This window comes from Xyrauchen texanus, chromosome 19 (genome assembly GCF_025860055.1).
Source record: "Xyrauchen texanus isolate HMW12.3.18 chromosome 19, RBS_HiC_50CHRs, whole genome shotgun sequence".
Classification (NCBI taxonomy): Eukaryota; Metazoa; Chordata; class Actinopteri; order Cypriniformes; family Catostomidae; genus Xyrauchen; species Xyrauchen texanus.
The window spans coordinates 10,762,457-10,787,891 of NC_068294.1; positions in this window are offsets into that span (position 1 = coordinate 10,762,457).

Below are 25,435 nucleotides of genomic sequence, written 5' to 3' on the forward strand. Positions count from 1 at the left end.
AATGACCAATTATTTAAATTGTAACTGTAGTGGAATACAGTTACTTATATTTTGTATTTTAAATACGTAATCCTATTATATGTATTCCGTTACTACGCAACCCTGGATATATATATTAGTATACTTGTTTATAAACTTATCGCAAGTCACTCAATTCTTGATGTCCTGTTTGTTAGCAAATCATTCTTATGAGTCTGTTCTTTTAAATTAATTAGTTGAAACAGTTCACAAATCAGTCTAAAGGATTCATTTGAAATTTGGGTTGAATTAAAATGACTTTTAAAAATCCTTGTACAGGAATCACAAATGCATGGAAATTCAATGTTCAAAAGGGTGGGAACATTTTATGAGTCCATCTTGGATAGAATTAGAACACATTTTTGGGTCAAAAACAGAGTTTGTAATGGCTGCTGAGATGTATCTTTACAAGGACCAGTTACCATATTTGTAGCCAATTAAATGTTATGTTTAAATGGATGTGCTTGCTATTAGGACAATAGTCTCTGAATAAACGACAAGAGGTCTGGACCATATGGAAGCTTATTCTGACCAAGAACTGTACACTTAGACAGGAAGAGCTGTCTATCTGACCTATAAAGCATTCATTAACAGTTTTTCATGTTTATGGCTGGGGAGATAAATTATTAAATACAATTTAACCGGTGAGGAAATGTTTTTACTGACATAGCTAAGAAAAACAGCAGGATATACACGGTTGATCATGGATATTTTGGTAAATTCATATAAATAAAAAAAAGTATGTGCTAATGGAAATCGATTTCAAAATGCAGAAATCATAAATTAAATAAAAAATGTTCTACTAGAAATATATCTGTGCAGAGGCCTGAGATTTTCACTGTTTTTCCAGATACCGTTTGATGATTTGCTTGAAAGAAAAAGATGATTCACTGTTCCTTTTCGCAGATGTACTTTCCTTTACAAAAGTGAAAATCCATGTTATATTAACTAAGTTATATCAGTTAGAAAATCTGTCTATTCAGAACAATTGCAATATATAGTGTTTAAGTAATTTATACTATTTTAACTGTGCTTTTTGTTCTGTCCTTTCCTGAACTTCACTGATCCTGGTAACTGTGTGCACTGTATGGAAAAGAGAGAAAGGGGTTGGCAATAGTGATGGAATGATGTTAGGTGAGTAAATGATGGCAGAATTTTCATTTTTGGGTGAACTAACAATTATGAGAAAAGCTCCCACATATCTAAGGACAACACTTTTGAATGCTTTAGCAAGATCAAAAAAAAATTCCATTTCAGGGGATTCAGATCTGTCCTGTAAACAAATGGATGCTGTCTATTGAAAGCAAAGTCAAAGGTAAGCACATCTTGTAATATTCAATAATATTTAAATCTTTTAAAAAGCTTTTTATATTGGTAGAGGTGATATTCAAATTCTGTCATAATGAACTCGTCCTTATATCATTCAAGACCCATATGAATTTCTTATGCTGAAGACAAAAGGAGATATCTTAATAAATATCTCTAGCCGTCTTGTCAATACAATGGCAGTGGACAGTGCCTTCATGCAGCTTGTGCGTCATATTCCAGGTCTGAAGTGATATGTTCACTTTGTGTGATTAACAGAATAAAATAATATTAATATATATTAGTTTATTAGTTTGGAGCGACATTAGGGAGAATTGTTGAAAAGCAAATGGTCATGTATTGTAGAATATTTATTTATAATTTATTTCTAAGGTTCATTGTGAGGATCAATCCAGACTCCAGGTGCTCCAGAAGTGGCAAGTTGTTGCAAACCAAGAAAATCTAGCCTGAATTCTCGTGTTGCTTCCTCCAACCATCAGGCAGTTTGTTAATTTGAGTTTGCAAAATTATTAATATACCACAAGAGAGTATGTTGTGCTCAGGAGTGTTTATGTAAGAAAGTTTGTTAAGTGGATAACTACATTTATTCTGGCGTGTTTAAAATGAAACTATTTTGCACAAAGTTGAAATGTTATTGCAAGAATGAAAATTCATGCATACCTTTGAATGAGGTTAATTATTAGTATGGATGTGCAGAAGTGTTACAGTAATTTAAAGCTCTAATTGAAACCGAAAGGAGTGGGAATGTAGTTAATTATGTTACAATGAAGTAACTGATGATTTGACTTAATTTTGAAGATCCATTTCACAATAAAATTAATTGAAGTCACATTTTGTTATAATTTTTCTTTAATCACTGGCATTGTTAAAGTACTGCCGGTCTATAATGTGTATATATTGTATTACTGTATATAAACTGGAGAAAGTGACCAGCCAATTACTGTAATTTTACAGTGTAACAGTATCTATTCATTGTTTTACAGTACAATACTGGTGCAGGAAAAATGTAAATTAATGTAAATTTGACTCTGTAACAGTATATTGCGGTAACTACAATTTACGGTAAGATGGTTGGCACTGTAAATGCTTTTACAGTAAAATTAATGTAATCCAATTACAGTAAGTTACTGGAGAACTGCTGCCAGTAAATTACTGTAATCTCTACAGGATTCTTTTTTACAATGAGTGATTAGTTCTCTTACGAGAGGTTCTCTCGTATTGCGTAAGCTAGCTTACGCTACGGAAAGATTCATCTTTTCTGAGATATTGAAGCCAAAAAATTATCCTTAATTTTGTATCCATTGTCAACGCAGTGCAGCAGCTGCATACCTTGAGCGGGCTAGCTAGCGAGCTCATAGGTTGCTCTGCGGCAACTGCTGCAGCCTATAGACGAACTTGAGTGAACTCGCGTCCAATGACAGGCGCCCGCACCGTCACTGTATCAAAGCCCGCCAGAATGGGCATGGCTAGAGTGCATATAAGCGTAAGTTCGTAGGCTGGAACCCTGATTTTCATCTATTCAGCGAAGCTCTTCGCATCTCTGAACTGCAGAAGCCGCGTCGCCGTTCGAGGGGCATCTAGCAAGCTTGGACAGCGTTCGAAGAAGCCGGCCGTCTTCGCCACCTTCAGCCATCCTGCGAGCTACGCCATCCGGCGATGTATCCTTTTTAGAGCAAGCTAGTTCCTCAGCGAACTTCACAAAAAGAGCAACGAGCGTCTTTTTAAAGATGCCTCGCACCTCCTGCGCCTCATGCCGCGCCCCTCTCAGCGCCGGAGACCGCCACCTCATCTGCGCTCTCTGCCTGGGACTGGAACATGCAGAGCTCGCCCTCACTGACGGCGGATGCGACCTCTGCGAGGAGCTTCCGATGTCGACCCTGCGGGCTCCACTCGAAGCACTCAAAACCGAAGCCGCCGTGCCACCTTTCGTTTCGCCGCGCAGAAAGAAGCGCCACTCCCAAAGGCTGCCGGAACCGGTGTTAGAAGCGACTACCTCGCCGGAGCCTCTCCCTCGAGCCTCGCTTTCACCCTCCCCGCCCCCCCGGGATGCGCAGTTGCCGCCGAGCGGCCGCACTGTTGCCATCTCGGATGACGAGGCAGAGGATAAGGGCTGCTGTTCCATCATGGCTTCGGACAGCGAGGAGTGGTCAGGCTCCCAAGCCTCCTCCACGGCCCAGGAATCCAGCAGGACCCACGCCGGAGTCGAGGAACAACTAACGTGCCTCCTCACACAGGCCGTCGACCGCCTCGGGCTCGAGTGGTCACCGCCCTCTGAGCAGGCTCCCAACAGACTCGACGGGTGCTTTCTTCAGAGCCGTCGCCCTTCCTGCCGGAACTCCACGCCGAGCTCTCTAAATCGTGGAACGCGCCTCTCTTGGCCAGGAACCGATCCCATGTCTCCACCCCTCTCGCTTCGGTGGACGGCGCCACCGAGAGGGGCTACTCTTCCATCCCCCCGGTCGAGGATTCGGTAGCAGCACACCTTTGCCCGCCCTCTGCGAGATGGCGGTCTAAGCCAGTGCTCCCGTCTAAGGCCTGCAGAAATACTTCCGCCTGTGTTGGCCGCGCCTATGCCGTCAGGGTCACCACGTCCTGGTCCGTTCGGACAACAGATCTGTGGTATCCTATCTAAACCGTCAGGGCGGTGTCAGATCCAGAAACCTCTTCCATCTGACAAAACGCATACTGAGTTGGTCCCAGTGCCACCTGCGCTCGCTGAGGGCGACGCACGTGCCAGGCCACCTGAACGACGGCTCAGACAGACTGTCCAGAGACAATATTTCCCCAGGGGAATGGTCCCTGCACGCTTAAACAGTCCAGAAGTTATGGAGCATATTCGGCAGAGCAGAGATAGACCTCTTTGCATCAGAAGAGAACTCTCACTGCCCAGTATTTTTCTCGAAAAGCGAGGACGCGCTGGCCCAGGACTGGCCCAGCAGCCCGCTTTACGCCTTCCCTCCCATCTCGCTATTGCCACAGGTAATGCAGAGGATCAGGGAAATGCGTCACTCAGTGCTCCTCATAGCCCCACACTGGGAGAATCAGACATGGTTCCCGGAGCTTACGCAGCTGTCACTGACAGCCCCGTGGCCCATTCCAGTGAGAGCAGATCTCCTCTCTCAAGCTTGCGGCACGATCTGGCATCCCCACCCAGAGCGCTGGGTGCTGCACGCGTGGGTGATCAACGACTACCCATCGCTTTGCCAGAAGGAGTAATAAACACTATCATACACGCTAGAGCCCCTTCCACGAGAAGACTGTATGCGTCCAAATGGTCTGTGTTTTCAAAATGGTGCACCGACAGAGACCTGGACCCACGGACATGTGGGGTGTCATCGCTGCTCGTGTTTTTACAAGAGCTGCTGGATAAGGGCAGATCCCCATCCACGCTCAAAATGTAAGTGGCGGCCGTCGCGGTGTTCGCTGAACCCCTGCACGGCCAGTCACTGGGAAAAAAGGAGCTGGTCATCCGCTTCCTCAGGGGAGCTAGAAGGATGAACCCTCCACGCCCCCCATCGGTTCCTATCTGGGATCTTTCCGTAGTTCTCGAAGCTATGAAAGCCCCCCCTTTCGAACCACTTCAATCCGTGGATTTGAAATACCTTTCACTCAAAACCGTTTTTCTAACTGCTCTGTCATCAGTTAAACGTGTGGGAGACCTTCACGCGCTGTCTGTCAGCGCTGTGTGTCTTGAGTTTGGACCAAGTGACTCCAAGGTCATTTTAAAGCCTAGACACGGCTATGTCCCCAAGGTGATCGGTACTCCTTTCAGAGCACAAATCATTTCCCTATCGGCGCTGCCAGCATCCGATAGTGAACGCGACGCCAAGCTCCTTTGCCCAGTCAGAGCACTGAGATTGTATACTGCGCGCTCCGCCTCTTTCAGACGCTCTGAGCAGCTTTTTGTTTCATTCTGAGGGTGCACCAAAGGTTTCGCCGCCTCGAAACAGACACTGTCTAGATGGATAGTGGACGCTATTGCTGCCGCGTACGCGTCAAAAGACCTACCATGCCCATTAGGCATTAGGGCTCACTGCACTAGAGGCATGGCCTCCTCGTGGGCATGGTCCAGCGGGATTTCCATTCACGACATATGTGTGGCAGCGGGCTGGGCTTCCCCCTCCACCTTTGTCAGATTTTACAATCTGGAAGTGCCCGCCCTGCAGGCAAAACTACTAGCGGTTTAATACGCTACAGCTCCCCTGGTGAGCTGCACTGACGGGACACATTCCACACAGACCGGCACCGCCGCTCTGTCTTTCCCTTCCCACTATGTGCTTATGTATTACACACACACTGGCCCACACTCTTGCCGGCCAAATATTATTCCCCCACTCACAAGGGCTCCCCCGGGTCCCCCCACCCCCGGGGCTCATGCAGTGGATGCTTGGCGCGCACGGAGTTGACAATGGGTTCCCGTAGCGTAAGCTAGCTTACGCAATATGAGAGAACCTCTCGTAAGAGAACGAATCGGTTACCTAACGTAACCTCGGTTCTCTCTAGATGAGGGAACGAGTATTGCGTAGCCGGCCGTGCTTGCGCCACGAACGATTTTCGCTTCATTCAATGAAAACCAGGGTTCCAGCCTACGAACTTACGCTTATATGCACTCTAGCCACGCCCATTCTGGCGGGCTTTGATACAGTGACGGCGCGGGCGCCTGTCATTGGACGCGAGTTCACTCAAGTTCGTCTATAGGCTGCAGCAGTTGCCGCAGAGCAACCAATGAGCTCGCTAGCTAGCCCGCTCAAGGTATGCAGCTGTTGCACTGAGTTGACAATGGATACAAAATTAAGGATAATTTTTTGGCTTCAATATCTCATAAAAGATGAATCTTTCCGTAGCGTAAGCTAGCTTACGCAATACTCGTTCCCTCATCTAAAGAGAACCGAGGTTACGTTAGGTAAACGATTCGTTCTTCCTCATAATCCCATCCATCAAATGTGGGTAGCAATCATAACTAGTCAATAGTAACTCTGTCACTTGTACTAGCCACTTGTAAGGTGTGACGTTTTCAGGGCTTTTCCTGCACTGTGAATGTTGGGCCGCCATTCAGTGATTTATAAGCACTAAATATTCTTCTTATGTCTGACACCTGCATATGCGCAGGGCGAATGAAGTGTGGTTTCGCATGAATCAACGCAGTGCACATCAGCGTGCTTCAGAAGAAGGATTGCCAAAGCTTTGGGATAGCGCAAAGCGGAAAATGTAAGTCAATCAGGTTTCACTCGAAATTGTGTAACTACAAAGCATGTGTGACCCGTTTGAATTCTACAGAGAATGTTCTACAAAGTGCCTGAGAGACGCTGCATTATAAACAGCACTGACGAGGTAAAGAGGAGACAACACTGTGTCATCAATCACCATCCTTTCCAAACTGGTTACTGGTATAGATTCAAATTAAATGTTATAAGGCGAATCTACAACTTTTATCACAATTGTGAAAATTTTAGTCAAAGGCTTCTAAATGGGTTGTTATTATTTCTAGTATCTACATTAACAGTAATGAGTAGCCATCCATGTCTTACCTGTGGTCACGGCTTTATTAATACAAATGCCACTTTTAAACAATGGAAGATCAATGGTCAACTTTCATAAAGACAATTTAAAATGAAGGGGTAAAAACGTAATGGTTACTGTTGTAACCTCCGTTCCCTGAGGGTGCCCCGCACCCCTGAGGGTGGGAACAGGTGCTACGTGACTAGCATGGGAGCAAGCCCAGCAGCCGCGGCCTTCTCTCTCACTATGTCTCTCACATAGGACGTGAAGTGGCTGGGGCTATCTTAACGCTATGAAATGCATCGGGGAAGGCAGTCTTTCACGGTCCTATTCTTTTAGGGGTAAAAGACCATGCGGAGGACACATCCTGCCCAGTCTAGGGGGAGGTAACATGTGGCAAATACACCACGAGGGTTGTGAAGCCGTACGTAGGTAATGGCGCAGTGGTAGGTCTAGCCTATTGAGGGGAGGCTCTACAAGCACGGCGACCAGGGCAGCGGGGCTGCCCAAGGGAAACACGGGTCCGTCGACAGGGGGACCGCACCGCGGGGAATACATCACGGGGAGTTTGCCTGAAAAGGGAACTAAGCCAGTGGAGCCCGACCCCAGTACAGAGCACCTGTGACTCATAGTGGGTCTGGCCTGTCCGGTGGCACTGTAGGCTTTGGAGGTCAATGATGACGTCATCCTACAGGCTCTGGAGGGGAGTACCTGGTGGTCCCGCCAGGTGGCGCCGTTCTCAGGACACCGGTGAATCGAAACCACCCTATCCACCTGGGGGACTTCCGTGTACCCATGGACCGCCCCGCCATCCAGGGTAGTGAGAGCGGACGAGCGGAGGGGTCGGTTACGGACAGTAAAACGTGCCCTCCACGACCACGTCAGCTTGTCATGCACTTTCGGGAAGATCAGTGTGATCACTGCCCAGGCACACAAGGCAGCGTCTGTGGCCGTCGGTCTTGGAGAGAAATTGACCGCATCCAGGAACAACACAGGGGCAGAAAGGCATCTTGAAAAAGATGTGTCCTGAACAGGACATTCAACACCGCTGTGTATTGCTCTTTTGTGAGTGGAAAACTCAAACTCTTTTAGAGAAATCAAAACTCTTTTAGGAGGAGAACACTCTTTTGAGCGCTGTTGAAGTGCCCAGGGGCGTAGACAGTACAGCGTGCAGAGAGAGAGAACGCCAGCTGGAAAGGTGCAGTAGATCCAACAGCAATGCTTCTCGCTGACAGAGGTGAGTGAAACAGTGGTGAACTTCAGCTTGCTTGTTGCACAACTGTTCGGCTCCGAAGAAAAATTCTGAATGGCACTCGCTTCCCCGCTTCCCTTTATACCCGTATGTCTGGGGCGGGGCATGCAAATTCTGTCTGCCAACTTGACATTGGCCTTTTCTCAGGTTCAGAGGTACATTTGGCATCCCAGGAAGACCCCTTGTGTCACTTCAGTGAGTGACAGAAGGGGAACCTGGATTTCTGTGAATTATTGACAATCTATTGACAAAGTTATACTCCTGTTCTATTCTTCTGTTCTAAATGTCAATTTTTGCCTTCAGATATTTTAAGAGGTGGCTTAAATCATTTGGCCTGTGTCCTGCTAAACTCATATCATTTTCGTTCAAATAAAATGTCCAAAACAAATGCATGCAGTTACAGTCTTCAGTTACCTTCATCAGTTTTGAATTGTTTTCCTTTTTTTCATCTTGGAAATATGAATAATAGTACAGGTATTCCTTTTAAATTGTTCACAAGTAAAGTATAATTTCTCAAAAAATAATAATTTAGTGTAGTAATGAAGTGCAATTACTTAAGTACCTTACACTACTATTAAGATAATATCTGATGGTCAGTGAGTGCCCCAATGACACCACATGATTTAATATTCTTCATTCCTGTATTTATATGGCAAATCTTTTCAGTTTTTGGTCTGGCCACCACCCCCATCCCTCCCTTTTAAAACCTGTGTGCTTTGCTGGTGTCACATCATTAAAACTGAAGCCTTCTTTATGGCTGTTTTGCTAAATAATTGGTTCCTCTGCTTCCCCTAACAGTGGCAGGGGGCCAGCACTCATTCAAGCTGTTTGATGTGTTGGCCAATAATAGTTTCCCTGAGTTGCAGTGCTTGGCAAAGATGCTTTGGAGATGCTTTCCACTGCCAAACCCCCCAGTAATAACACCAGCAGTGAAACAGCAGCTGTTAGTCTACAGCAGTCCTCACTCATTGTACACAGCAAGAGAGAATAAGGAGATCAGCCTACACATCAAATTGAGTGGGGATTCCCTCTCTGTTAGACTAATGAATAGAGGAGTGGTTTTTTTTTTTTGCTGGTTGTTTGGTTGTGTGGTGAAGCTAAGGGGAGTGAACCGAATGCTTCAAAGCTCATAATCTCCATAGGAACGTGTGTTTGACCTCTGCACATGACACAAACGTGCTCCATTGGTTGTACCATTTGTCTTCATGTCAAATGTCACCTAGGGTCATGGTGATGTTACAAACTGAAGTGACCTCAGGATAGTATCTGCAGTTTTGGAATTTGTATTGCTCTTAAAAAGAGTAATATTGTTAAGTGATTAAAATGTAAAAAAGAAAAAAAAAATATTATGTTAATATTGAATAAAAGAAACCATAGGGACTTTTACGAACATACAATAACAATATAGACTATAAAGCAGAGTGTACTGTATGTAAAGTGTGTGTGTATATATATATATATATATATATATATATATATATATATATATATATATATATATATATATATATATATATATTACCTTTATTTTAGAAAGCCTTTATTTAAAAAGGGGTTTTGTGATGTACATATAGTGCTTGACTAATTACTGGGATGAAATGTTTGTTTAGCTCCTTGCTATTTAGTAACTACACCCCCCTGAGACCTCATTTAAAGCACAGAAGTAGGCCACATCCTCCTCCAGCAAAACACCATTAAATCTGACATTGTTGTTTGGGAGAATTTGGCAACAGAAACAGACACAAGGCAAATATTTGATTATAAACATTAAAATTAAATGTATCAGAACAGAACAGGTCTTTCAGCAATAAAAAGAGACACAACCAGTATTGTACTACAAACCGTGTGTTACAAATTTCTACCCATAGTGTTATTCTGCAGCCCCCATCCCCTTCCTAAACTTTGATTCAACTAAGGTTTATTTTCTGTCTTTTAAATCCCTGAAACCTGACTGTGTACTCAGGCAAACCCCTGGAGGCAGTTATTCTGAGCTTACCCTCACAAAATCCAGGGGTGAGAGGCAAAGCTGGTGCCGTGTGCGACCACTCCAGACAGATTGAAGTAATTTCCATTGACAAAGCTGTCATAGAGGCTACAGCCTCCTGAGCTGAGATGGATGCTGAGCTGGGGGGGGTGGGGGAGTACCAGCCTCCCATGATGCTCAATGCTCCTTCGTATCATCACCTTTAACTTCAAAAATTACCTAAAAAGGACAGAGCTGTAGAGACTGAGATTTGCACACATCATGTACGTCCATTCCTTTGAAGTAAACATGAAACCAAAAGGAACAATATTTACTTGTTCTTTTTGTGAATGTTTCATCTGTGCCTGTTATTCTATTGAAGAAGAAAAATTACACTCTTCACCTTTAATTCTTGAGGAAAGAAGTCTGATCTTTTTTTGGCAAAAGTTACTGCAGAGAATCACAATGCAATTGTCCAATCAATATCTTTCACCTGATAGATATTTCTAATGTCTTTCAGAACCATTTTAGTGATTATTTTATGCAATGTGGGCAGGTTTGTGGTAATGGATTAGTTGTTTAGAATGGGCATCACAGAAACCATGTTGCCAATAGGAATGCAGGCTGTATTTGCTTCTTTCTTCTCAGTATTGATGAAGCAAAGAATTAAATCTATATGTCCTTACACCTTTACTGTACAAAGCAAATTTTATTACTTTCTACTATCACAGCAACTGCCAGTTTTTTCTCTCTCTTCCAAATACATGTTTTCAATGTTTATTGTGCACATCTCCCACTTTCTTGTGAGGCAATTTCATAAAATCGCTCCTCCATGATGCTTTCTGCAATGCTTGCCATGTGGAGGGCAATGCAGTGCTTGAAGCTGGCGTTGAACGCAGCGTTGACACCTTGACTCAACTCATGTGAAATGCGCTTTACAATGATCAAAGGACATTATTGAAACTCAAAAAGATTATTATTAGGCTATTATTGTTGTATTTTCTTGTAAGTCATGCTCAGAAGTTTAAATACTGTTGGAAAATCTGCTTTGTTCTTATAATGCTTAAACATTCTACTGAAGTCAGTAGATTTGTAGTCATACGGGTTTTAATGAAGGAGAAGGACGTTATTGAAACTCACTATTATTAGACTATTATTGTTGTCTTTTTGGATGAAAAGTCACACTCAAACTGAAGAAAAAATATAGATCTGCTTTGTTCTTATAATGCTTTTACACTATAAAGTCTTTTGGCAGATTTTGGAACATCTCAAAATGATTCAATCACACTAATAGCACATAAGACGCTCAACTAGTGACATTTCTAGAAGGGGTCACTGAACTAATCAGTTAATTAAAATTAAACAAATTTGTGACACAGAAGCAAACCACACCAAACTACCCTTTATTTTTGCAGCTAATTCTGCACAATTGTGCAGTTAATTTGCTATACTTGAATAATTAAAATAGCGGAAATTGGTTCTTTTAGCTAATTCAAAAAAAAATAAATAAAAAAAATCCCCGGAAAGAATTTTTGCTGTGGCATTACAAGAATGAATTTGCAAGAACAAATCTGCTAATTAGAAAAGAAGCAAATTGTTTTTTCATTACCCAATTAGCACTCTTGCCATCTGCGACTTCATTATACAGCACACCTACGTGACTTTTAAATTCAAACTTTACAAGTAAACACGCTACTAAGACGGACGGAAAACATGGACAAGTTCTTGATAAGGATTAAGTGGTTCCTTAAGCCTAGTGGACGACTCGAGCTTGTCTCCGTTTTGTGTCAGCGGCTGGTCTGCGATGAGAAGCCACGGATCTCACAACGAAATGTCTTGTTGTGTGCACACACCTGAGACAGGCCGAGACTAGTCCCAGATGCTGCAACAGTTTTCAAAACTGCCTGATATCTAGACATCTTGTCGTCAGGTGTGTGCACTGTCCTGATGAGTGAGAGATGGACAATGAGCCATTTGACATGAAGACAAATGGTGCAACCAATTTATTCACAGTGAGTACGTGCGTGTCATGTGCAGAGGACAAACACATGTTCCTATGGAGTTTATGAGCTTTGAAGCAATCGGTTCACTCCCCTTAGCTTCACCACACAACCAAACAACCAATGAGGAGGGTAAGGTAGTATTTTCGGAAGCAGAAGAAAAAAAAAATTATTATAATATTAAACTTTACCCACTTCTCCCTATACCCTCAGTCTTTATTATTTTTATCAGTTTTTTTAAATGTTTCCTTTTGCAAATAGCAAAATGGGTGTGAGCCGTACTTTCATGATTGTTGAAAAAGGAGAGCAAGATTTGGGAAGAAGGAGACAAAAAATTATTAGAAAATAAAATAAAACCTCACCCAAAACTCCCTACCTGCTGGTTTTATTATTATCAGCTGTTTTTATAATTTTTTCCTTTGCAAATGGTGCCTGCAAATAAAGCATAAAAACAGATGAGAGCAACTCTTTCATGTTTTTTGTTGTTGTTGTTTTTTTTTTTACACGTATCAAGAATAAACTGTGCGAGTTTGTGAATGAATTTCGTTATTTTAAATTTAAAATGGATTTTTAATGATGAGTTTGAAACAGGACAGTGCTAAGGGCAGCTGAAACTGATGTATTTTCGCCGGTTCCATGCGGATTTCAAGGGAATAAGCGCACAATTGGAAATGTAAAAAAAACAAATGCATGAACATGAACAATAGGAACACACAAATGAGCAGCACACACACATTAAAAGCTCAGTTACAGGTACTGCACTAAAATAACTCAGAATTCTGCTCAAATGTCATTTTTAGGAATATTAAGAGAAATTGTGCTCCGGTTTTTAGTGCTTTTTTTCTCATCTTTGACTTTTTTGTGCATTATTATCATTCAGTAAAACAGACGGAATGATTGATGTACAATATGTCCTAATGAATTCAGACACTCCCCTCGAAATCCGAACACAAGTGGTCATAAGAGATGAGCAGGTGTAACGGTGAAGGAATGCTTGTACATTTGTGATCGGATCACCCAAAAATCATCATAATACCAGGTGTACACATGGTCTTAGTCTTGATACACTACAGTCCTGAAGTTTTCGCACCAGCACAGCGAAAAACCGGCCTGTGAGACACAGGATGCTGACTTCACGTCATTTAGTGTAGCCTATGCTTGCCTTTACAGGTGTTGTTGCAGCTCTGAGGTGAAACGTCCACTGTGTGGTGCTAAAAGTCAGTTAAATGTTCTCCCAAACAGATGAGGTATTAAAGGATAATGCTTTATCAAGTTACCTGCTTACCCTGAAACTTAAACCTAAACCTAACCAATAGTGTCATAAAAAGCAAATGTGAAATGAATATCATGATAACTGGAGCAACCAAGTCATTTTGTGGTGCTTCTATGACACTTTTAGCTCTTGGGCCATCTTACATGATATTAAGGATTAAATGTAGGTATAGTAATATGATTCTATGAGACCAGGTTGATTATTAGACTGATTTAGGGTTATGTCCACCATGGTCAAGATTTCTTAGGGTGCGTTCACATAGGACGTTCTTTTGTTTGCAAAAACAGTTGGGTGGAGCACAACAGAGTGGAACAGAACCCTCTACGTTTTTAAAAGCTGAACAATTTCTAACATGACCACAGCGCTCATGGTGTGAGATGCTGCAATATTTTGTAAGGCCAATGTATAAAACAAGAAAAGATAAATTCTCTTAAAACAAGTCTCATTGTTTTACACAATTGTGCTTCTCAAGAAAATGTATCTTGTTTTAAAGATGTTTAGATATTTTACTAGAAAAAATACAAGAATACTGATTAAGAAAATTATTATTTGCAGTGTAATAGATGGAGAGGGAGGGAGGGAGAGGGGAATTGTTGCTGAAGCAGCATGCCGTGTGAAGCAGGTGTGGGACTGTGGCGTGTGTTCCCCTGGGCCATAAGCTCCAGGCCTGTCATCTCTGTTCACTTCCCTCAAATCAAAACCTCCCTTGGCCCAACGACCCACTCACTGCATGTCACCTGTCCAGAGGAGGATGCAAGGTGACTTTGTCTCCATGATTCCAGAATGACAACTGGAGTTCTTATTTTGAGTCTCATGACTCTTTCTTTTCTGGATGCTGCTGCTGGATGCTCGCACACTGGATTCTGAAGGGAACCGACTGATTTTCCCTCAGTAATAATGTATTACTGTGGCCACGCTGTCAGACCCTGTGCTGGGGATGCGGTCTGTCATGTTTTTAGGTGTCTGAAGGAAAGTGACAGCCATATTTGTTGCCTGGTTGGTGATCACAAGCCACTGAATGAGAGGCTTACAATTAAACTATCCATTAATTGATTTTACATGGTAAAGTATTTAAATGAAAATAGCATGAAATGGCATAAGCAACCTGATTTACTTATATAATATGATGTATATCCAAGTGAAACAATAAATAAATATTCAATTAAATTGAAATGTAGGGGAAACAATAATAATTATATATATATATATATATATATATATATATATATATATATATATATATATATATATATATATATATATATATATATATAAAGAAGGATTGTTGCAGTAAATCTTTGCCCTAATATTATTATTTGTAATGTCTTTAACAGGTACATGTAAGGGCTAGACATAGCATTTTTGCTTAGCATGAAGCTAAAAGTTCACATGACAACTATTTCTGCTGCTCTTAACATACTTAAAAATCCTACAGTGTGTATACAACTTTCTTTCATATCGTTTGTGGATCCGGTTCATGGAATGAGTCAGAAAAGTTATTGTTTGTATCTTTCTAAAAGATGCTAAAGGCTACATTGGTTAGCATTTCTCATTTAAACATCCTTTATTCTTGGGAAAATACAAAAACACTGTAAAAAAAAATATTGACAAACCATATATTGATGTAGTCATGTATATTTTGTGTTTTAAATACACTGTTATGTATTCTGTTGCTCCCCAACCCTGACAATGGTACATATCATGATTTTTCACACAGACTTCACAGAAACACAATAGGCCTTTTAGCTCTTTTACCACCAAATTTGCTATTATGTCTAAATGATAAGATTGACATATTTTTAGTCTCTCAGAAATGCTCCACATGAGGCTTTTCAGACTGAGCTAATTAAACTAGAAGCTAATGAATCCAAGCAGTCTTGGCAGGATCATAAAAAATATATAATAATAATATATATATATATATATATATATATATATATATATATATATATATATATATATAACAGGAGAGTAAGTGAGAGAGAAGATGTTTGTGTTTCAGTCCCCTGGGGCTTTAATGCGATGCCGCGCTTTGGAGGCGTACTGAGATAAAATGAGAGTTAACAAGATATCAAACTAAGCCGTCCACCTGTCTGTTCCTCTGCTGCCTTTATCCTCGGCCAAGGCATCCAGTCGCAGGGCTTCTACTTTGGGTACTTATCAATATCAAACCATGCAGCATTTCCATAGCAACACAACATGTGGCACACTGACCAACACTCTTGGCATTTAACATCTCCGTTGAGTATACTGTATTTTAACGCCAGCTCTTTGGCTCTGATTTTCTTTCCTTCCCAACTGAAATGTTGCCCCCGCGTGTCAGCTTGAACATGTAGGTGGTGTGAGATAGAGCTGTCTGGAAGTCTCACATTGAATCATATTGACATCTGCCACAGTGTTAAAGTCGAGTCTTCGCAGGCTCACGAGAGTGCTAGCCTGCTAGCAGGCTAGGCTAGCACTGAAGGGCTTTTACACAACACTAACTGCTCTGAATTGTTTATGATGGTGCATCACTGAACAATGAGATTGTGAACGGGTACAGTTGAATGGCTGTAAACTGTGAATTAATAATCTCTGACTGGTGTCACATTCAGTCACTGGTTTCATTTGTAACTGAAGACAGACAGACAGGGCTACAAGCAGGGCAAGATGTAGGCATGGGCAGGGGTGGACTGAGCCAACCTAAATGTTAGTCTTACCCACCCAATCAAACATTTGGCAAACATGGTATTAAATATTATTTTATAATTGTGCATTGGTGGAGGGCAATTTGGGGGAGGACTATGTGTTGCAAACACTGAGGGTGGGCTGTAGAATGCCTCAACCAATCACAAAATAGCACCAGAAATGTGTAATATTTTTAAAAAAAAATGTTGTCATTGGCCAAAAGCTATGACACACTATAAAAGTGGCTGCTGCAAACCAGAGAGTCAGAGACAGTCACGCAATCGAGAATGATAATAATATATATTTTTGTGAAATGCATAGGTTTTTTGTGTCCATAATATAACCTGGTATTGTTTCTAGCAGTAACCATGTTGCTTCTGTTAATGCACCACATGCTCCCTCCCACTCATCAAATATCTCCCTCTTCCTCCACCTCAGCTCCCTAAAATCATGTTGCGAGTGTCAGATGGTAGCCTACCTTTCACAACCATGGCCGGGGCTGGATACAGTGTTTTGTGGTACGTGCTTCTGTTTTCTTTTGTTTTAAGTATCACTGAGAGATGTTGTCTTCCACTCGTGTCCTTCATCTCTTTTATTTACATCTTTATAGTGCAGTGATACTTTACTGTTTTTTCTAATTGTGCTTTAAATGACTCTTGGTAATGACATGGCATTAGGCCTACCCATCCATCCATCCATCCATCCATCCATCCATCCATCCATCCATCCATCCATCCATCCATCCATCTTCCCACTTTTTTCAGCCAGTGCATTTCCATGACTTTTCCATGACTTGAAAGCTAATTTCCGAAATCACATTATCGCAAATTTGTAAAAAACAAAACCACACCATTATATGATGTTCAAATGGAAAAAAAAAAAAAGAATAGATAAATTAATAATTAAAAAATAGCTACAACTTGTAGTAGTCCCAGTGGATAGACAGTTGAGATTTTCCAACATGTGCAGTTAAACAGATGCAGTATTCAATTATATTAAAAAACAAATGAAAACCAAAATTTATCTAAATGACATTTTCTCATTTTAAAGGCTGTAGGCACAGCTGCACAAAATCCCCTTTGAGTTTGGGTTGAGTTTAATGTTTTTTTTATATAGTGTTTGTTAATGATTGTTATATGGAACAACACTTTTATGGTTAGATCAGGTATGGGCAACTTTGAAGGGGGCGAGGGCCAACATTTCTTCTCCATTCTACCAAGGGGCCGGATTACAAATTTGCACTCCAACAATGTTCACCCCCATTACTCAATTTCCTCATTATTGTGGGTAATCTATGCACAACTAATGCAAGGTTTTTATTTATATTTTTATTTAACAATATTTATAAAAACTAATCTAATTAATTAGTAAATTAAGTTCTTACTAAAGCATGCCGTTTACATGCACAAATTAATGTTAAATTGACAAGCAATATACTTCACACTTACATTTTCAAGAATATTTATATCATTTGCATTGTCTACATTTGAAGCAGACAAATGCTCAAATGAACAGACTACATTTTCAACCCCATCTTATATGTTTATCATCACTAACATTACTGGATACAAGAACATAACATTTCAGTGCATTAATACAAAACATTTCAGCACCACAACAAAAACACATGGACCGAACAGTCCCGTGCGTCACAGAACATTCTCTCAATTCGCAAGACTTTTAAAAATATCAGTCAGGCATCTCAAAGATGCATTTCATCAAAGTTTTTTCCTCTTATAACAAGTTTTTCATTTTACACAAGCACGAGCGAAACAGCATTAGATGTTTTTGGTGAATCCCGCACTGTCACGGATAAAAACTTTTGATGCCTTTTACCCTTGTATTTCATTTACCCTTTACATCTATGAGGAGAGCAGCTCTGGTGTATGTATCTCTCATACTGTACGCCTCTTTGATCACTTATATTTGTATTTGTGAATCAAATTGAAATCTTTAATGACAGATTTCGTATCCAGGCAAACAAAAGACATGGGTTCCACCCCCGTACAATAACAATAGCTCGTTGACAAGCTGAGGTAAAATGTTACTCAATTTACATTGTAAATGATGAGCAAGTGTACTGTAAGGTGTTGTATACTAGAATCCTACAGTGATCAGCAGGTCTGCTAAGAACAAGGGAACGCTTCTGGTCAATAGTTGTAATAACATCATAAACTGAACGCAATCTTTACATAATCCCTTTCTTAAAGAAATAAAATCAATCCTCAGCCTTGTCCGACAGGCCGCATTCAGAGATACAGAGGGCTTTATATGGCCCGTGGGCCGCCAGTTGCACATAACTGGGTTAGAGTGTTTTTCTTACAAACAAAGAGAGAACAGCCTAACCATAATTCAACCCTAACCAGGCTAACCTACCTGGATATTCTCCTTTATGAGACAAGTTCACCTGGAAGCCTAGCCTTTAGAATGTGGTACAGTAATTTAGGTTAATTTTGTTTATAATATTTGAAAACTGCATCAGTATAATTGCGCATGCTGGCAAAATATGACCTGTGGTAAGTTAGTCTATCAACTATGAACCTGGGACATCCTCTGGAAATTGAACATGATATCTTTGTGAATTTTAGTTAGTGAATTCTATCCACTGGGAACTTGCTACAACATTTAGAATGTGAAAATAACATTTTGATGAAATGTTGTGATTTGTTTCTAAAGTAAACTAATTCTATACTCATATTATTGGACTTCCTATAATAATATCACCTGTACTAAGTTATTCTAGACTCTGGGAATTTACTACAACCTTTGTAATATGAAAATACTGCATGGTCCAGATGGTCCCTTGCGTATGCTAGGCAAAGAAAGCGCATCGGAGCATTTTCAGTCATACTTCTGAAGCCACACCAAGTGTTGACTGTTCTGCATACAAAGTTTTATGACCCTTGTAGTACAGTTATATACTCTTTAAGCCAAGAGTGTGAATGATATTTCTCATCTTCAGAGAGAGCAGGTAAAAAAAAAATATCCAATGAATATCGAGCCTAAAACTTTACCCTGCTTCATATAGGTATTTTTTAGCCCTTTACATCAGCCTGGGACAAGTCATGGGACAATTATTTTGTCGAGGGAATTAGATAATTCCCTAAGCATAATATCTAGTGGCCACAACATATTATCAGGTTCCCACTAGTTATTATAATGTGGCGACAACAAAACTAAGTGAACCTGTCCCTTCCCGGGCACCGTAAGATCCCGATCCTTTGCCAGCCATTTTTCATAGCCATGCTGAGCCAGGCATTGTTAAAGGTGCACTTTCCTAGCATGCTAAACTTTTTTAATTTTACATGCTAAAGTATCTTATGTGGGAATTAGCAAAGAGAGAGATACTTCACTGAAATAAATGACAATTAGCCTGAAAACGTGAGTCCTAAAATGTTTGGGGATTAGCGACACATCATAGTATCTAATTGATCATGTAATCTAAACATACCTGTCAACACTCCCGTTTTTCCCGGGAGTCTCCCGATTTCACACCCATCTCCCGCCCCCCTACTGTTTTGTTATTTCTCCCAGGAAACTCCCGAAATTCGTATGGCCCAAAACTCGTTATATGAATAATCACATCAATATATTATTCCAAGGTTGTCCAGTTGCCAGATCTTGTATGAAACTCATCCTACTCACACAATCTACACATCATGCAAATTTCAACCCATTTGTGACCTCAACCTGGCAACCTACAAACCATTTGTGTGCTGTTGATATCTGCACAGGAAGTAGACGCGGGATGTTAAATCAAGCATCACTGGAAGATGAGAGGAGAAGACTCCTCTTGAGATAATTTCATATCTCAAAGCCATATCGACAATGCCCATGCCTTTTGCAATGTGTGTCGCACTGATTTTAATATCGGACATGGTGGGGAAAATGAATGAATGTATTTAACCCTCCTCTGCCATCCAACCCCCCGACCACCCGCTCAGAGGTCTCCTGGTTTTTGGTACCCAAATGTTGATAGGTATGATTCTAAATAACATGATATATTTTAAACTCTTCATCGTATTTTTAATCCAGTGCAACATAACACCCCGATTAAATATTTTAGGACTGAGCATAATAAATAAAAACATTTTAATTATTATTTTTTTAAATCTATTTTTCCATGACTTTTCCAGGCCTGGAAATCACAGTTTTAAGACCAAACTCAGTGACTACACCGACACTAATACTGAGAAAAATGGCTTGAATTATTTTAATTTTGTAGTTACTGTATTTAAACACCATGTTTTCTCAGAATTTTAGCATGTGAGCCAAACTCATAGTCTAAGAGACCTGATTTCAGTCATAACTCAAGTTTGTGTTTTGCCTTTGTAGGGCAGTACAACATGTTACAGAAATTACAGGCATGAAAATAAGCAGTCTGAGTTTTTTATTTTTTTACTCTGAATTCACTGCAAGTCCCATTGAATAAAAGTGTTTGCCAAGAACGTAATGTACATTTCCAGTTGCCGTTAACAGTTTCTGGGTTAAATTGTCCATAAACGCTGCAAGTGTAATGAAGGTTGGAAGTGCACCTTTTATTTCAATGAGCGGAGTGCTTGCTAAAAATCGTCTCACTTACAGATCATCATTTTAAGTCCATTTCGACCCAGACAGTAGGTCCATCCATTTCCACCATTGTGACACATTCAGGACGATTTTCTGACTGGTTGCAAGCATGACAGCTGGGCATTATTGCATTGAAAAGGTAATCAGCAGTGTTGAGTGTAATCTGATTACAAAGTAATTTGTTACTGTAATACAATTCAATTTACTGACTTTTTATTATGTTAAATACTTTTAAGAAGAGTCCCTAATAAGTTATTTTAAGGGAGAAATGTGTGATGCTGTGTGTATGACCTGAGTGTGACAATGAACAAGGAGGAAATATAGACATTTTTCATTTAGAGTAGAGTATTTGGAGTAGTGCAATCTGATTACATTTGTTAGAAACTTAATTAGTCATTTGTAGTGGATTACTTTTTTGAGTAATCATCCAATCGTAGTGATGTGGAGGCATTGGCTCATCTCACATGTCTTTTTGACTATATTTCACCATCACTTTTGCATTATGTTTTAGGACCTCAGTGAGAACATAGTGAACTCAACGGAGGTTCAATAGATCCCTCTGAATTTTTTTCCACTGGTGTCACTGCTGGACAGTGTTGCTTAGAAGAATTGGTGGTTTACCTACTATTTAATCTCATATTTGTTCAGTTTAATTTTTTCAGTTCATTTATTTTATCATTCAAATTTTCTTGAGGAGACACTGCCCCCTTTGCCTCCACAGAGAAAACATCCCTGTCATGTCCATGCATCATTTCTCACCTACATAGGAAACAACATGACTTAGCACCCAGAGCACATCTGTTCTGGCAGGTGGGGAGGTGTTTGCATTGCTGATCCTGTCAGGCCCCGCAAACGGTTCCTGTTGACTGACATTTCTAAAAGTAGAGAGGCTGGGATTAAACCCTGTCCAGTCATTGGAGAAAGAAAGCACAAGATGAGCATCACTCATCTGCATAATACAATCAAGATATCATCCAGCACATACACACACACACACACACACACACACACACACACACACTTATCTGGCTCAAATTCCACTGTGCAATACCCTGACCCTTGAATAAAACATTTCAATTCTACATTTGTTTGTCAGATTTATTTGTGGATTCTCAGTAGATGGTTGTGTGAAAATGTGTGCATAGAAGCATAGAATTGTTATTGACTGTGACTTGGTTAAATCTTTTATTTGAAGATTACTAGTGAGATGAATCTAAAAATACAGAGAAATCTCTTGAGATAAGACTGTCATATTTATGTATCTTTTTTCCCTCTCCAAGCTCTAGTAAATGAATTCTGTTCTCTTGTGAGACGGGTCATGTTTTGACAAAACACTGTTGCAGTATGCAGCCATCTTTGTGTCATTCCCGATTCATGGTGCGAGATTTGCCCAGATTGCCCACCAGCTGGGAAGCGATGTCATGGCATTATGTGTTTCTACAGCGCGTCATTTTGCTTCAGTGGTTCAACTTGAGTTTAGTCGCAATCAAAGCAATCCACATCTATGACACTTCCCACTGTTTCATATAGCTGCTTCTTTATAGAGACCAACATTAGATCATCTACAGTACATAGTGATTTTATCAAAGAAGAATATTTTATTTTTTTAAATGAGGGATCGTAAAAATTGCATTTTGTTTTTATTTAGTACTGCCTCACATATATTCCACATGACAAAATAGTAACTGAATTTACACACATGATCCTGTTAGGAAGTTTAAATTCCCTTGGTTTCTAATATGGTGTGTGGTTTGTGTAATATTGTTCATGAATCCCTGCTTTGTCCTGAGCAGTGAAGATGTCCAATTTTCTTAAGAAAATATTTGGTTTCTCTGCTTCTTCTGCCCATTTGAGTTCTTCCAAACAGTGGCTAAATGTGATGTACAGATTTTGACAATTGAGGGACTAATACACAACTATTACAAAAGGTGTAAACAACTACTGATGCTCAAGAAGGCAACATAAGAAGAACCAAGGGGTGCAAACTTTTGAACAGTATGATTTGTGTAAATAAGGGTACATTTTGTGTTATGTAGCTTTTGAAGGGTAATACTGCATACATATAATCTCTTATAGGCTATTTGTATATATTCTGAAAGGGGTGTGAAAACTGAAAAGCAAAAGGGTTATGCAAACTTCTGCACTTAACTGTATAGGCTATATAATTTGTGAATATTTAATTTTAGATTAAATATTTTCACGATTTAACCACATTTTAGGTTTATCTAAATGTACAAATTCTATGTAGCCTATCTTATCCATATGATGTCATATTGCATGTGTAATTATGAAATGACTTCACAAAAATTCACAACATTGTAACCAAAAATGAAAAGTGCTTATACTACATAAAAAGTGCAGTGTAGCTGTCTAAATGTGACATTGTCTGATTTGCCTCCATGCTGGTGGGGAAATGAACATAACAGAAGAATACTCACGCTGCACGAAGAAATGGATTGGCTTCTTTCAACTCATTGTTTAAAAAAAATCTTTTTTATTGGTGCATTTCTACTTGTGCTGAAAGACAGGATGACAAAGATTGCACGCTTGTGACGTCATTGCCATGGTATCCAGATACATTTCAGCAGATTTGCAGAAAGACTAGAATGAAAGTATCGTCAAATCAACGTGCAACGTGCTTCTCTTCTCTGCAAATGATGCCAAAGACAATAGCGCGAAGGAAAATGAGTGCATCAAATGTAAGTAGAAAAAAATCAGTGCGACTACCAGCTGAAACCAGGACATACTGTAATTACAATGTTGAGAGAATTGTCTGGACAACGGGACACACCTATTCAAAACGGGATATCTGGTCACCCTACTTAAACACAATGCGAAAACAATGCCGCATCGAGAAAATAAACCCTCATACAACATTTAAAGCCATGACTTTATGAATTAAAGACTTGTTGCTCTGATTTAAGACCTTTTTAAGTCCTTATTTTGCAGAAGGGCAAATTAAGACTTTTTAAGTCTCCCAATCCTGTAAAATTAGCCTAAAACGCCTAATCAAGGCATACCCAAAGTAAATTTAAAGCTGTTCTTGAACCGTTTGGAGTACATGCATGGTTTTGGTCACATTTGAAAGGGGACACTCTGAAGTTTTTTCCCCAGCAGACAGAATTACTGTAAGTGCTACTGATTCTGAGTAATAGAAGTTTGAACACAATGAAATAGAAGTTTTTTTTTTCCGCCTGAAATTGTTTTTGCATACAGATGCCTGCAGATGACTATAACTTGTAGCTATTAGCTTGAGAACACAATGGGATCACAGCATGAATCCTTACCTAGTCCAAGTTCAAATGTTATAACAATACCATAAAAAATGAATATTTTACACATGTTTTTCTAAGGGTACACCCAGGCGTTTTACAAAAGTGCCTTTTGGATACTCCAAAAGGACCCTTTGGTAACCTAGGACAAAAAGGCTACTACTTTTGAACGCTTCAACGTACAGTCATAATTTTGGGCTCTAATGAAAGATGACACTTAGAGCTATCATATTCCATATCCAGATCCACTATTAGTTTTGCTGACACAGAGTAACTGATGCATAAACACATTAGAGTGCCTTTTCCCTTCTTGAAACTAAATGTTGTGCATATAAAAGAGTCAAAACTAGTGCTATGGTGGACAATTTGTTTATATAAAAAATACACAACAAACTATTTACATGAATTTTTACACAAAGTATTTACAAACCATTATAAAATTTTACATGTTTCTAGCAACATGCCAGTCATTGTAGCAGTCACATTTGTGTACAAAGCACATAGGCACAACACAGGAAGAGTACTTCACTGGTGTCTTTGCATGACACTGCCTGCACTTCAGACGACCAGCGGTGCAAGATTTGGTGATGTGCTCTTCGTGGAGCAGGAGATATGGGTCTGGCTGTGGATTGAGACCCCAACTCTGTCAGCAAGGGTCTCTCTGAAAGCCCTCCTCTCTTGATGAGGTGCTGTCCTGCTGCTCCACTTTATGTGGCTGCTTGCTGAGTGGGGGAGAATAAATAAATGTAATTTAGAAAGCTAGACACAACTTTTCCATCTTTTCTGTATTCATATATATATATATATATATATATATATATATAGTTTTTCTTTTCGAGTGTGTAAATATGTATTATTGTATGTATACTGTACTGTATACTTGCCAATGTACTATGGAACAAAGAGATGGGCCTACACCTCCCCCATGAATTCAGCATTGTAACAAATAGATGGGCCTACCCCTCCCCCACCTCCCCGCATTGTAACAAATAGACTCTCAAACACAACATATATTCTTATTTTCAACTTATATTTATTGATTTATTTATATATATATATATATATATATATATATATATATATATATATATATATATATATATATTTCAGTGTCCATTTATATATATATATAAATATATATTTACAGTAAATATACAAAACATCTATATAGCATGTCAATAGATCTGAAACAAACAATGAACTAAAAACACGCACAAACGGTTCAAACACTCACTGAGGAAACACACGACAAAGGGTAATTACAAAATGTGTATTCATTATTCAAACTAAAGCTTATTTATGCGGAATATACAGTAATATATGTTATAAAACACAAGAAAACACTTACTTGTCCAGAGCAATGTCTCATCTCTCCATATTTCCTCTGCCTCCAAATCATCCGTATTGTTTTCAGAAATTTCATCTCCAAACTCAGAATTTTCACAATGAATGCCTTCTTATATCACATCCTGAGGTGAAAATCCTGTTTTCGCCAAATGTGTAAACAGTTCCAAAACAACTCTCCAATGGCTTTACGCACGGAGGCGCAAAACAGTGGGTAAAGGAGATTATAGTTTGCGCACACGCATAACAGAA